The following is a 13,708-nucleotide window of genomic DNA, read 5'->3' as shown; positions in this document are numbered from 1 at the left end:
CGACAGCAGCGCTCGCAAATACGCTATTAGGAGCGCCACCTAGCGGCTGTCGTCTGGGCCCATGCATTGTGGCGGGCTTTCGTCCTCCTCGGGCTGGGATACCACAGAAGGTATACCAGTGATAAGATTCACTGATGACATTGCAGTTCCAGCGAAAGTGAAGAAGAATTACAGGATCTGTTGTATGTGATGAGTACAGAGTATGAACTGGGAGCAAATCGACAACAGGTGGAAGCAATAAAACGTAGCAGAAATGAGAAGAGCGGTGAACTTAAATCAGAATTGGGGATCAGGAAGAAGACGAAGTTAAGGAATTCTGCTATGTGGCAGCTATGTTCGCCATGGAGGACGGAGCAAGGACGTAAAAAGCAGACTAGCACTGACAAAACGGGCATTCCTGCCCAAGAGAAGTTTAATAGTATCTAACTCAATTTGAGGAAGAAATTTCTGAGATTGTACGTTTGGAGCACAGCTTTGGCACTGAGACATGGACTGTGGGAAAACAGGAACAGAAAAGAGTCAAAGCATTTGAGCTGTGGTGCTACAGAAGAATGTTGAAAATTAGGTGGACTGAAAGGGAGGAAATGAGTAATTCTCCGCAGAATTTGCGAGGAAAGGAACAAACGGAAAATAATGACAAGAAGAAGGGACAGGAAAATAAGACATCCGTTAAGACAGCAGGGACAGCTTCCACGGTACCAGATGGAATTGCAGAGGGTAAAAACTCAAGAGGATAAAATACATTGGAATACGTGCTGCAAATGTGAGGATGTGGGTTGCAATTGTTACTCTGAGATGAAAGTGGAGGCACAGGAGATGAATTCGTGGCCGCATTAAACCAGTCAGATGACTAATGGCTAAAAAAAAGTCAGATAAGTAACTGAGAGCCTTAATAATGTTATGCACATTGCTATTACATGAGAGCACTGTAGAAATTACTTTTGGGTGACAAAAAAATGTGTATCCAAACGCTAAAACGCAGTAAAATTCTGTAAAATGAACATCTACGTTTATGAAGTAGTAGTAATGGCAGGATGTAATGACATTAATAACCGAAGGAAATTCAATTAGAAAAACGTCTGAACCCAGTGGCACGAAACCTCGCATCAGGCTTCATTGACGAATCTTATTAATGACGTTTCTGTTTATACACTTTTTATATACCTTGTTAGCTGTGATTTTAGTTTTATTTCATTACAGTTCATGACAACCGAGTATCATGGGTAGTCATAAAATTTGAATAATAACCACGTAAAAGTAAAGTTTTTCTTTATTAGCAGGTACACATCTGCAGTCTTGGTATACACGGAAGTCCCTGTACCATAGTACCGTAATACGAAGCTACAGGGAAAGAAAAAATATGGCGCAATCCATCCCCGCTTTACGAACTTGCTGTACCATTTTGTTCACGTTTGTCTAGCGGCAAGTTGCAGTACTGTGGCGAGGGGATTTTAACATGTACTGGGACAACAGATATGGTGTAACGGTAAACAACCAAAACAAAAAATAAATAAATTAATTACATGACTTCATTCTTGTCACAGTGTGACTAATCCTCATAATTAACGCGCCTACAACTCACTAAAGATCCAGACTCTAAGAAAATTACGTGATAATCGCTTTCACTCTTATGGAGCAACGTCTCGACATCCACTGCACGGTAAACAGTCCCCTGGTACCTTGCGTAACCTTGTTACTTTTGTCTTGATCCACTACCTACTAAAGTGTGCCGAACGCCTCTGCTACGATGTGCTATTAGCATTAATTCGTATTAATCTTCTTTACATCACTTTAGTTCCTACAGGCAAATAATTTTCGAGATTTTTAAAGCTATTCGCATTCATATTGTTATTGTATAAGTAATTTAAGAGTGTAATGCTTGTATTTATTTTGATCGCAAGTTATGCATCTCTTAATGTTGCATATTAAACTACTCCTTCTTGCAGATGAATATTGGAAGTCAACAGATAAAATGTTACGGGAATACACTTTTCGTATGAGAGTGTAAACAATGTCTCATCCACTCTGACTGTTCGTTGTTATTTCATGGTAAGGGATAGTTCACTTAGTCATCATCATATGGAACATACATAATTCTGATATGAAACTTGTTGAAGACTGTGATCGACTATCAACACGAGCGTCAAACGCGTTGCAGGGGCACCACGAAGAGAAGCCGAATTGCTACTACCAGACACGCTGTATACAGTTAACATTCCGAAGCCTCGATAGTGTAATTATACGCATACCGACATCACGCCCCAATATGTGAGAGAGTTAACGAGCACCCCAACGATTATACGAGGGCTGGAACTTAAATAGTGGCAACTATTTATTCATAACCGATACAAAGGAGTTACATGTTTGCACCTGTTACTGTCTTTCAAAGTAGTCACCAGCGTTGTGTAGATGTGTGAGACATTCGAAATAACCACAGACTTCAAGAAGAGTATCTGCACGCTCTCAGCCACCACCATCCGGCACATAAACGTGGCGTTCTGAATCGTGCTAAAGTCGTCTCAGACGCTGAAAGTCTGCAGCTAGAACTGAGACACCTTCGAAAAGTCTTTCCGGGAAAACGGGTAGAGCCACCGACAGGTGTCACAGGATATATCTGGCGTGACACGCAAGAAACACACCAACAGAGATGAGAACACCACCGAAGAAGAACGCAAGAAACTTGTGTTTTTGCCTTTCTGTGGTACAGTGTCGGGAAAGATTAGCCGGCTCCTGAAGAGATAACATTTCATCGGTGTTCAAGCCCCCAACAGAAATTCGACAGCTCATGAGGCCTGTGAAGGACGATTAGGGCTCAGAACGCCTGGAGTGTACAGGATACCATGTCAGTGTTGCTGTTACTACGTCGGTCAAACAGTACGCACTGTGCAGCAACGCCGGACGGAACACGAGAGGTGCTTACGCCTATGCTATCCAGAACAAGATTTAGAAGATGGACACCGAATTCTATTTGACGAAACGTCTGTCGTTATGAGGACGAAGGGATTTTGAGATGGCGTCATAAAATAAGCTGTTGAAAAAAAAAACCTCTGAAAACACCATCATCGAGGACGGCCGTTTGCAGCTCAGCACAGCCTTGGACCCGGCCATTGCGAGGTTAAAACGGGCGCGACGGACGCGGGATGAAAACATTACCAAATATGGCGAGGAACAGGGCACTAGTGACGTCACAACCAGGAATGCGGCTATATAACGACGCGGCCACGGCAACACAGCAGTCAGTCTTACCACTTGACAATGACTGAGGAGAGAACGGTCGAAAGCTCGTGGGATTTTAACCACCTGACGCCGCTGGAAGCCCGAGATAATTTTATTAATTCTCAACCACTGCTTCCCTATCGTGCTCCACGACTCTTTATAACTGCCATCTGGTTTCAGTACAAATTATAAATAGCCTTTTCTCCCCCTATTTGACCCCTGCCACCTTCAGAATTTGAAAGAGAGTATTGCAGTCAACACTGTCAAAAGTTTTGTTTAAGTCTACAAATGATAAAACGTAGGTTTGCCTTTCCTTAATCTATCTTCTAAGATAAGTCATAGGGTCAGTACTGACTCACGTGTTCCAAACTGATCTTCCCCGAGATCGGCTTCTACCAGTTTTCCATTCGTCTGTAAGGAATCCATGTTAATATTTTGCAGCCGTGACTTATTAAACTAATAGTTCAGTGATTTTCACACCTGCCAACAGTTGCTTTCTTTGTGATTTGAATTCATATATTCTTCTTGAAGTCTGAGGGTATTTCGCCTGCCTCATACATCTTGCTCACCAGATGGTAGAGTTTTGTCAGGGCTGGCTCTCCCAAGCCTTTCAGTAGTTCTAATGGCATGACGTCTACTCCCGAGGCCTTGTCTTTCAGTGCTCTGTCAAATTCTTCACACAGTATCGTATCTCCCATTTCATCTTCATCTACGTTCTCTTCCGTTTTAATAATATTTTCCTCAAGTACATCGCCCTGGTATAGACCCTCTATATACGCCTTCCACTTTTCTGCATCCCTTCTTTACTTAGAACTGGTTTTCCATCTGAGCTCTTGATATTCATACAACTGGTTCTCTTTTCTCCAAAGGCCTCTTTAATTTTTCCGTGGGCAGTATCTATCTTACCCTAGTGATGTATGCCTTTACATCCTTACATTTGTCCTCTAGTCTTCCCTGCTTAGCCATTTTACACTTCCCGTCGATCTTCATTTTTGGGACGTTTTCATTCCTTTTTGCCTGCTTCATTTACTGCATTTTATATTTTCTCCTTTCATCAGTTAAATTCAACATCTCTTCCGTTACCCAAAGATTTCTACTAGCCTTCGTCTCTTTACCTACCTGATCCTCTGCTGCTTTCACTATTTCATCTCTCAAAGCTACCCATTCTTCTTCTAATGTATTTCTTTTCCCCATTCTTGCGAATCGTTCACTAATGCGCTCTTTGAAACTCTCTACAACCTCTGGTTCTTTTAGTTTATCGAGGTTCCATCTCCTTCAATTTCCACCTTCCTGCAGTTTCTTCAGTTTTAATCTACTGTTTATAACCAATAAATTGTGGTCATAGTCCACATCTGCCCCTGGAAATGTCTAACAATTTAAAATCAGGCACAGTATTTGTCTTTAATGCAGTGGTTTCCACTGCCTTCTGCACCCTCATGCCGGTGATCATTGCTGATTTTTCCACCTTTAGGGCAGTTTCCTACCCCAAGGGCAAGGGAGTGCTTCGAACCTCCGTCCTCTTTTACAGAGCCGATGGCTGAATGAGGGAAACTTCTTATGCCTTGCGTCTTCGGCCGCCATTGCTGACGATTTTTATTCAATATTTAAGTGATGGTGGTTGTCGAAACCAGGATCGAGAACGTTCTGATTATAAATCAAAGACGCTGTCCCGAGATCACGGGTTCTTAAGAGGCTAATAAGATATTGTAGGTTGAAGTGTTAGTGTGGACTAAATTATTTTGATGTTATGTTACGTAATGAAATCACGCACAGTGAGTCCGAAGCTTGCATATGCGCTCCTATCCTAAAATTTTTATATCCGGATCTGGAATCAGTTTCGTCTACTGTAGTGCTTGAAGTGCTGCGGACACAACTGAAGTTGATTTTGAGGCTCCATCTGTTTCTCTTGGTCATAGTACACAAGGCACTCACTCTAAGATTAATGTCAAAGCGAAGAAAAGCAGGACTCAGATTAACTGCAAATGTAGAGGAAAAACATTTCAGTCACTTGGCGCACGAGATGTACTTCTGAATAAGAGATGGGAGTCTTCTCCTTAATATTTGCCAAATTATGACGTAAAAGCTTTTCCTTTTCACAATGCAAAGTATTGCAAGTGTGGTAAACAAGGTCATATCGAAACCGGCCGTTTACAAACCAGCCTGGGTTGGCACTGGGGTACCGCGAGACTAGATCATGGCTTTCTACAAGTGAATGCTACGTCAGCACTGCCATTACGGCCAGCACCAACGAAGGCTCGTTATCCTTCTTCGCATGAACATTCTGCTGTAGTCCACGGACAGAAGAACAAACTTAAAGTCCAATTAAGAGCGCTGTCGAAAGATAATTAAATTTCAGCTCGACAAACCCTAATCAATAAAGACACCTGCTAACTGGTCGACAGACCATGGCTACAGAAGCGTACTTCTGTTTTGTCTACTTACAATGGAAATGAAATTCCAGAACTTGGCACTTTCATTTAGCCAGTTACTTTTTATTGCTTTACAAAGAGTGTTTTCTTTTGTGAACTATGTTCTAGAAGCCATGCAGAGATTTCTAGTTTAGACTTGTTTGATTTGTTCAACCTGTGAATACAAGACAACGTGTTACAAATCAGTACCTTATACTATCGCTTCTGACTTGTGTAATGGGTACATTTAACATTTTTAACCACGATTGGGATGAGATAAAGAATTTGAGTCGCACATTACTGTTAAAGGCAATGTGCAACCATGGTTTTATTATACCAGGCCTGTCCCCCACGCTATACGTTAGCTGATTGCTCAGGAACTACAACGATGGAAAGAAAATGGGGTAATATAACAGATTTCTTCAAGTTAGTGGGCATCCTCGTTGGTTGTACTAAAAAATCCATCATGAGGTTTATATCTGTGTGCTGATTTCAAAGCCATGAAAGGCCCACAAACTGTCTTGGATTCATTTCCTCTCCCAAGACTAGATGAATTAATGGACAGATTAAGAAAGGGCAGATTCTTTCCCAACACTATTTTATGCGAGGCCTACATGCAGTCACCTCTGGGCGAGCATTACAAACAATATTTTGTGATCAACACGCGCCTGCACTTGTTACAGTTTCGAAGACTACTGTTCTGAAGTGTTTCCACTCCCGGTATTTTTTAATGTTTCCTAGAAGAATCAATAGCAACAGTACCTTCATTTATACACCATCTGGAAGACACTGTTGTCATGGGTCGTATGCCTGCCGAGCATTTGGCAAATTTAGAATGTTTGTTTAACATGTTTGCTGCAGCTGGTTGAAAGTGTGACAAGGGAAAGTTCTCCTTTTTCTTTACGTACTACACGAATATATAATAAAAATGGGGGTTTCTATTAAAAAAAAACGCAGTTGATATCCGTTTGACCTATGGCAGCGCCACCTAGCGGGCCAACCATAGTGCCATCTGGTTTCCCCCTTCAAGCTAGACTAGTTTCGTTCTTTGTAGTTTTTCCGTTTGACACTTATTTGGTGAGATATTTGGCCTGGTCACGATCAATGGACCACCCTGTAGAATCAGATCACAATGCAGTTGCGATGAAGAGCTGGCTGAAGTTTAGGATATCATCCAGGAAGAATCAATACGCAAAGAATTGGGATACGGAAGTGCAAAGGAATCACGAGATACGCTTGAAGTTCTATAAGGATATAGATACAGCAGTAAGGAATAACTCAGTAGGCAAAACAGTTGAAGAGGAAGTATGTAAAAAGGAGGGTCACAGAAGTTAGAAGGAAAAACATTGGTACAAAGAAGGTAACTGCGAAGAAAGCATGGGTACCAGCAGAAATGTTTCAGCTGATCAAAAAAATTGGAAGCAGAAAAATGTTCAGGAATACAGAACTACAAGGCGCTGAGGCATGAAATAAATAAGAAGTTCTGGGAAGCCAAGATGAAATGGTTGCATGAAATATGTGAAGGAATCTAAAAAGAAATGGTTGTCGGAAGGACTGATTCAGCATATAGGAAAGTCAATACAACCTTCAGTGAAATTAAAAGCAAGGGTAGGAGCATTAAGAGTGCAACGGGAATTGCACTGTTAAATGCACAGGTGAGAGAGGATACACAGAAAGAGTAAATTGGAGGAGATTTGTCTCATGTGATAGAACAAGAAACAGAAGAGATACGGGATCCAGTATAGAATCAGAATTTAAGAGAGCTTTGCGGAACATAAGATCAAATAAGGCAGAAGGGAATTATAACATTCCATTAGAGTTTCTAAAATCATTGAGTTAAGTGGCAACAAAACGACTGTTCACGTTGGAGTGTAGAATGTATGTGTCTGGCGACATACCATCTGACTTTCGGAAAAATATCATCTACACAATTCCGAAGACCGCCCCAACTGACAGGCGCGAAAATTATCGCACAGTCGGCTTAATAGCACATGAATCCAAGTTGCTGACAAGAATAATGCACAGAAGAATGGAAAAGAAAATTGAGGATGTGTTGTATGACGTTCAGTTTGGCTTTAGGAAAGCTAAAGCCACCAGAGAGGCAATTCGGATGTTGCGATTGATAATGGAAGCGAGACCAAAGAAAAATCAAAACACATTCATAGGATTTGTTGACCTGGAAAAAGCGTTCGACAATGTGAAATGGAGGTGTTCGAAATTCTGAAGAAAACAGGGGTAAGCTATATGGAGAGAAGGAGAAGGGTAATATACAATGTGTACAAGAGCCAAAAGCAAATAATAAGAGTGGACGACCAAGAACGAAATGCTCAGATTGAAAAGGGTGTAAGACAGGGATGTAGCCTTTCTCCCCCACTGTTCAGTCTGTACATCGAAGAAGCAATGACGAAAAGGTTCAGGAGTGGAATTAAAATTAACGGAGAGATTGCTACCCTGAGTGAATTTGAAGAAGAATTACAATATATGTTGAATGGAATGAGCAGTCTAATGAGTACAGAACACGGATTGAGAGTAAATGTCCGCAGCTCGTGGTCGTGCGGTAGCGTTCTCGCTCCCCACGCCCGGGTTCCCGGGTTCGATTCCCGGTGGGGTCAGGTATTTTCTCTGCCTCGTGATGACTGGGTGTTGTGTGATGTCGTTAGGTTAGTTAGGTTTAAGTAGTTCTAAGTTCTAGGGGACTGATGACCATAGATGTTAAGTCCCATAGTGCTCAGAGCCATTTGAACCATTTGAGAGTAAATCGAAGAAAGACGAGAGTAATGATAAGCAGCAGAAATGAGAACAGCAAGAAATTTAACATAAGGACTGATGGTCACGAAGTAGATGAAGTTAATCAATTCTACTACCTAGGCAGCAAAATAAACTATGACGGACGGAGCAAGTAGGATATCAAAAGCAGACTAGCACTGACAAAAAGAGCATTCCTGGCCAAGGGAAGTCTACTGGTATCAAACATAGACCGTAGTTTGAGGAAGAAAATTCTGAGAATGTACGTTTGGAGCATTGCATTTTATGGTAGTGAAACATGGACTGTGAGGAAACCGGAACAGAAGAGAATCGTAGCATTTGAGATATGGTACTATAGACAAATATTGAAAATTAGGTGGGCTGATAAGGTAAAGACTGAGGGCGTTCTGAGCAGAATCTGAGAGGAAATGAATATGTGAAAAACACTGACGACTAGAAGGGGCAGGATGACAGGACATCTGTTAAGACAATCATATGACAAATTTGCATTAAGCTTACCTCGCCAGGTAATGAGAAATATACATGCTTTCAAGAAACATAAAATTAACCTAATGAAAACGTCTCTTAACATTAAATTCAACAAAGAGTGTATGTCACTTAAAATAGTCCCAAAATATGTCAAAGTCAAAATTAACTGCAAAACTAAAGCTGCCAGATTTGCTAAGCAAAAATGTGAAAATATATGGTTAAAAACAGAGATTAAAATGCAATACAAGAAAAAAGAACACTTAAACAATGTCATGTACAACTTGCATCTGCAGCTAGGACACAGCCTCTCACCTTTACAATTCTCACACATCCTACAGTACATAGACGATAAAGTAGACAAAGAACAAAAGATAATCCTATCCAAACACAAAAAGAAAATTGAAGCCTTAAAATCTATGAACAATCCAGAGTTTGATAATAACAAACAGCTAAGCCAACACAAATTTTTTGATAGAGTCATTAATACAACTGATATCCAATTTAGCAGCAGTGAACTCACTTTGTTAAATAAAGGTCTGAAACATAATATTGGAACAAAACTCAATAATCACAGTGTCAAAAACCTCATAGCCTGCACAAAACTTGCTTGTGACACAGCAAAACTAGACACATGTGAGAAAAATGCAGTTGCATACAAGACAAATAAACTGATAATGAAACAACTTCAAACAAATAATACCCGCAAAAACACTGAACTTAAAGATTTGAAAAATATTAATAGCAAACTGCCTGAAAGTAAAGCACTCATAGTAAAAACTGACAAAGGAAATTCTTTAATCATAATGCATGAAAGGGAATATGTAGAGAAAACCTTGCAATTATTCCATATCAACAATATTACTGAAATAAAGACGGATCCTACAGTAAAATTCCAAACTAAACTCCGAAAGCTACTACAAAACTGTAACTTTTTACTGAACAAATATGAAATACGTAACTGCATAACAATGAATCCCTCGGCACCAAAACTGCGTGCACAGCCAAAGGTTCATAAAGAAAATTGTCCCATTCGCCCGATTGTTAACTCAAGAAACAGCCCTGCATACTTCATAAGCCGTAAATTAAAAGACCTCATTACCAAATACTATACATTTGAAAATAACTACACCATACATAACACACATGAACTCATAAGCTTAATTAAAGACATCCACATCCCACCAACAGCTAAATTAGCATCACTAGACATAGTCAACCTGTACACGAACATCCCTGTAAAAGAGACTATTAACATTATAAGAAACAATCTGCTTAAATATAAGAAAATTAGTGTTGCAGAGATCTGTGAACTCATAGAAATACTTTCACTTATTCTAGACCATAATTACTTTAGCTTCAACAACAAACTGTACCAACAACATGATGGTTTGGCAATGGGAAGTAGCTTAGCTGGGATATTGGCTGACATTTACATCAACCATATAGAACAAAAATTCTTTTCTGCCAACCAGCACATCTCAAACAAAATAATATACTACAGAAGATATGTTGATGATACAATACTGCTTTTTGATGGTACAAGCAATGAAATAGATACATTAGCAGCAGATCTTAGCAAAATGCACAAAAATATTAAATTCACAGTTGAACATGAAACTAATAAAAGCATTAACTTTCTTGACCTGAAAATTTGCAATAGTAACAATAAACATCAATTCAGTATTTACAGAAAACCTACCACCACAGATGTCAGTATTAGCAACTCATTTTGCCACCCCCGCCAACAAAAAATGGCATATTTCAGAACGATGCTACACCGAATTAAAAAAGTACCAATGAGTGACACAGACCAACAAAATGAGATCAATATAATTAAAACAGTTGCTCAGAATAATGAATATAAACCCACAATAATAGAAAAACTCCACAACAAAATGCAGACAAAACTCACAGATCCACTTCACAGCAGTCACTTCAAGCCAAATCAGTGTGCCACTGAAGCCAAACCTAAATATGCTACTCTCCCATACATAGGCCCACTTTCATACCAAATAGCAAACTTATTTAAAAAGAAGAAAAATATCAGAATCAGCTTTTCCACAAAAAATAAATTACAACAAAAAGTGATACATGATGTAAACACCTCCAAGAGTCCCTACCGTAAATCAGGAATATACAAACTCAAGTGTGATACATGCCCAAAATTCTACATTGGACAGAAAGGCAGAAGTTTTGAAATTAGATATAAAGAACATATTGACGCCCTAAGACTTGGTAACTTGAACAAATCAGCATTTGCAGCCCATTTGCTGAAGAAAACCATTCAGTGGGTAACATTGAGGACAACTTAAAGATTTTACATCTAACAGAAAAAGGGGCCACTATGAATATATTAGAAGAATTAGAAATACACACACACAAAAACAGCACCCCAGACTATATCCTTAACGAACAAACAGAGTTGGCTAACGCCCCTTTCCTGAAAAATTTCCAAAAATTACTTTCCAGCCTCCAAAGCAAATAATATTAATACACCTATCTGCAGATCAAGTAGAAAATTTGTATGTTACTATAATTCTCATGCTGCCAAATGTAATTAAATAATGTACTATTTTACCTATACAGCTCTATATATATATATATATATATATATATATATATATATATATATATATATATATATATATAAAACTTCATAATTAAATTAGCAATAACAGATTTATATATATACATAAAGAAAATTCAATCTCTCTACACTAATGTAAAAGACATTACAGTTTTGTAAAAGAATATATGATCCTTTCCAAACATCATCGTCAAATGTTACGATGTATCATAGTATCTGTGACACCCATAGGTTTGTAAGCTCTTTGTATGTACCAAAACATGTGGTGCGTGGTTGGAATGAACTCAGTGACAAATCTAAAGTGTACAGTGAGAACTATTTCGTGTGCAACAACGAGGATGCAGTGGGAATGCATTTACATAGATTGGATGAACGTTATAGAAACAATCACTCGAAACCGACGTTTCACGTAAGTCACATGCAACGAAAATCTGCAACGCAACCATCTGTGTGTGGCGTGTTTGTAATTGTGTTTTATTTATATTTTAGGACAATTAATCTGTAAAAAACGCACCAAATGTAGAAAGAAAGCGTGTAAACCGTCTGATGATGAATCGCAACGATTCGAAACCGGTAACGGTTTCCTTTGAATAAAGGAACTCAAAGTAAATTTGTGGCTGGTTGCTGTCCTAACACGATCAACATTTGTCTTCAAAAACAGCCACGGTCTCCAACATGTCATCATATGACAAATTTGCAACGGGGAATGACTTCCATGGTACTAGGGGGAGCTATAGAGAGCAAAAACTGTGGAGGAAGACAGAGACTGGGATACATCCAGCAAATAATTGAGGACGTAGGTTGCAAGTGCTACTCTGAAATGACGAGGTTAGCGCAGAATAGAAATTCGTGGCGTGCCGCATCAAATCAGTCAGAAGACTGATGACTCAAAAAACAACAAATAGCTACAGGCCGTCATGGGAAGCTTAACGTATTTCTTTAAGTTTATTGCAACCGCTGCACAAGCGGCTACTCAGCTGAACCGGCTGGGCTAGAAAAGTGTTCCCTTATCGTAGTCCCAAGAATGTCAGGACGCGCCGCTGCAGTTAAAGGACACATTGTTAAGTCGTTGTTGTCAGATACATTTTGATCCAGCTAAGCCAGTTGTCTTTGCTGTGACTGCATCTTCCTGCAAGATTCTGGCTGTGCTCTCCCATAAGACTCATCTGAGAAGCCCATTTGTTTTGCCTCGAAAACTCTCAACAAAGGCCAGTGAAATTACAGTCAATTTGAAGAAGACGCACTCTCTACTATCTATGGTGGTACCAAGTGCAACCAAAAACTGTACTGTCGAAAGTATTTCCTTGAGTACAGATCATCAAACTTTACAGCTTTGTTCAATCCATCGAAGTCTGTCCCAACACGGACGGTTCAAAAATTGTCTTGTTGGACTCCATCATTGCCTGATTATTAATACGAGTTGTTGTACAGGCCCGCTACACAACATTCGAACACTGAGTTCTTGGCTTAGTTGTAGGTTGTACCGACACAGCATTTGGTTTGTATGAAGAATTTTGTTATCAGAACGATACTCAATATTTTGAAATTCTTCCTCTTGACTTTTGGCATATTGCTGGAACAGCTGCTTCTGACTCAGCTCTTCAGGTAGTTCTGCAATACAAGTCGAATGGGTGAGCAGGTATTTCGAAAGAAATGCCTCACACAGTGGCTCATTGCTACGTTTCGCATCGTCACGCTCTATGAACATGCTCTAGTGTTCTACTGATCTGTACAGAAAATGACGATGCACTGATTGTGATTCCTCATTACCTTTCGTCTTTGTGGCAATAAGGTCATTGGTACCTTGGGGCATAGTCCCCATGACATCCACCACTACTGTTAGTACCCTATCAGCTTTAGATTATATGTTTTGTTTCTTAGGTCTTCCCAATGTCCATGTCTCAGACAATGGACCACAGTTTATATCACCTAATATTCAACAGTTTTGTGTCGAAAATGCTGTACACCGTGTAACTATTGCTCCTTTCCATCACCAGTCTAACGGTGAAGCTGAATGATTCATTCGAACGTTCCAAACGTTCACAAATGGGAACAAGGCTTAAAAATTCTTCTTTCCTCCTATCAGTCCTTGCCACTTGATGGGAAGTCACCAGCAGAATTATTACACAGTCGTCGTCATCATACTCTGTTACATCTTCCACGGCCAAAGTAGAAACAGTTCATTCTGCACTGTCAGTCAAAACTTCAGCCGCACTATGAACTTTTGTTGGGAGGAAACAGCTTTTCGATCATCAGTCATTGC

This window comes from Schistocerca piceifrons, chromosome 3, assembly GCF_021461385.2.
Source record: "Schistocerca piceifrons isolate TAMUIC-IGC-003096 chromosome 3, iqSchPice1.1, whole genome shotgun sequence".
Taxonomy (NCBI): Eukaryota; Metazoa; Arthropoda; class Insecta; order Orthoptera; family Acrididae; genus Schistocerca; species Schistocerca piceifrons.
This window is presented reverse-complemented; position numbering follows the sequence as displayed.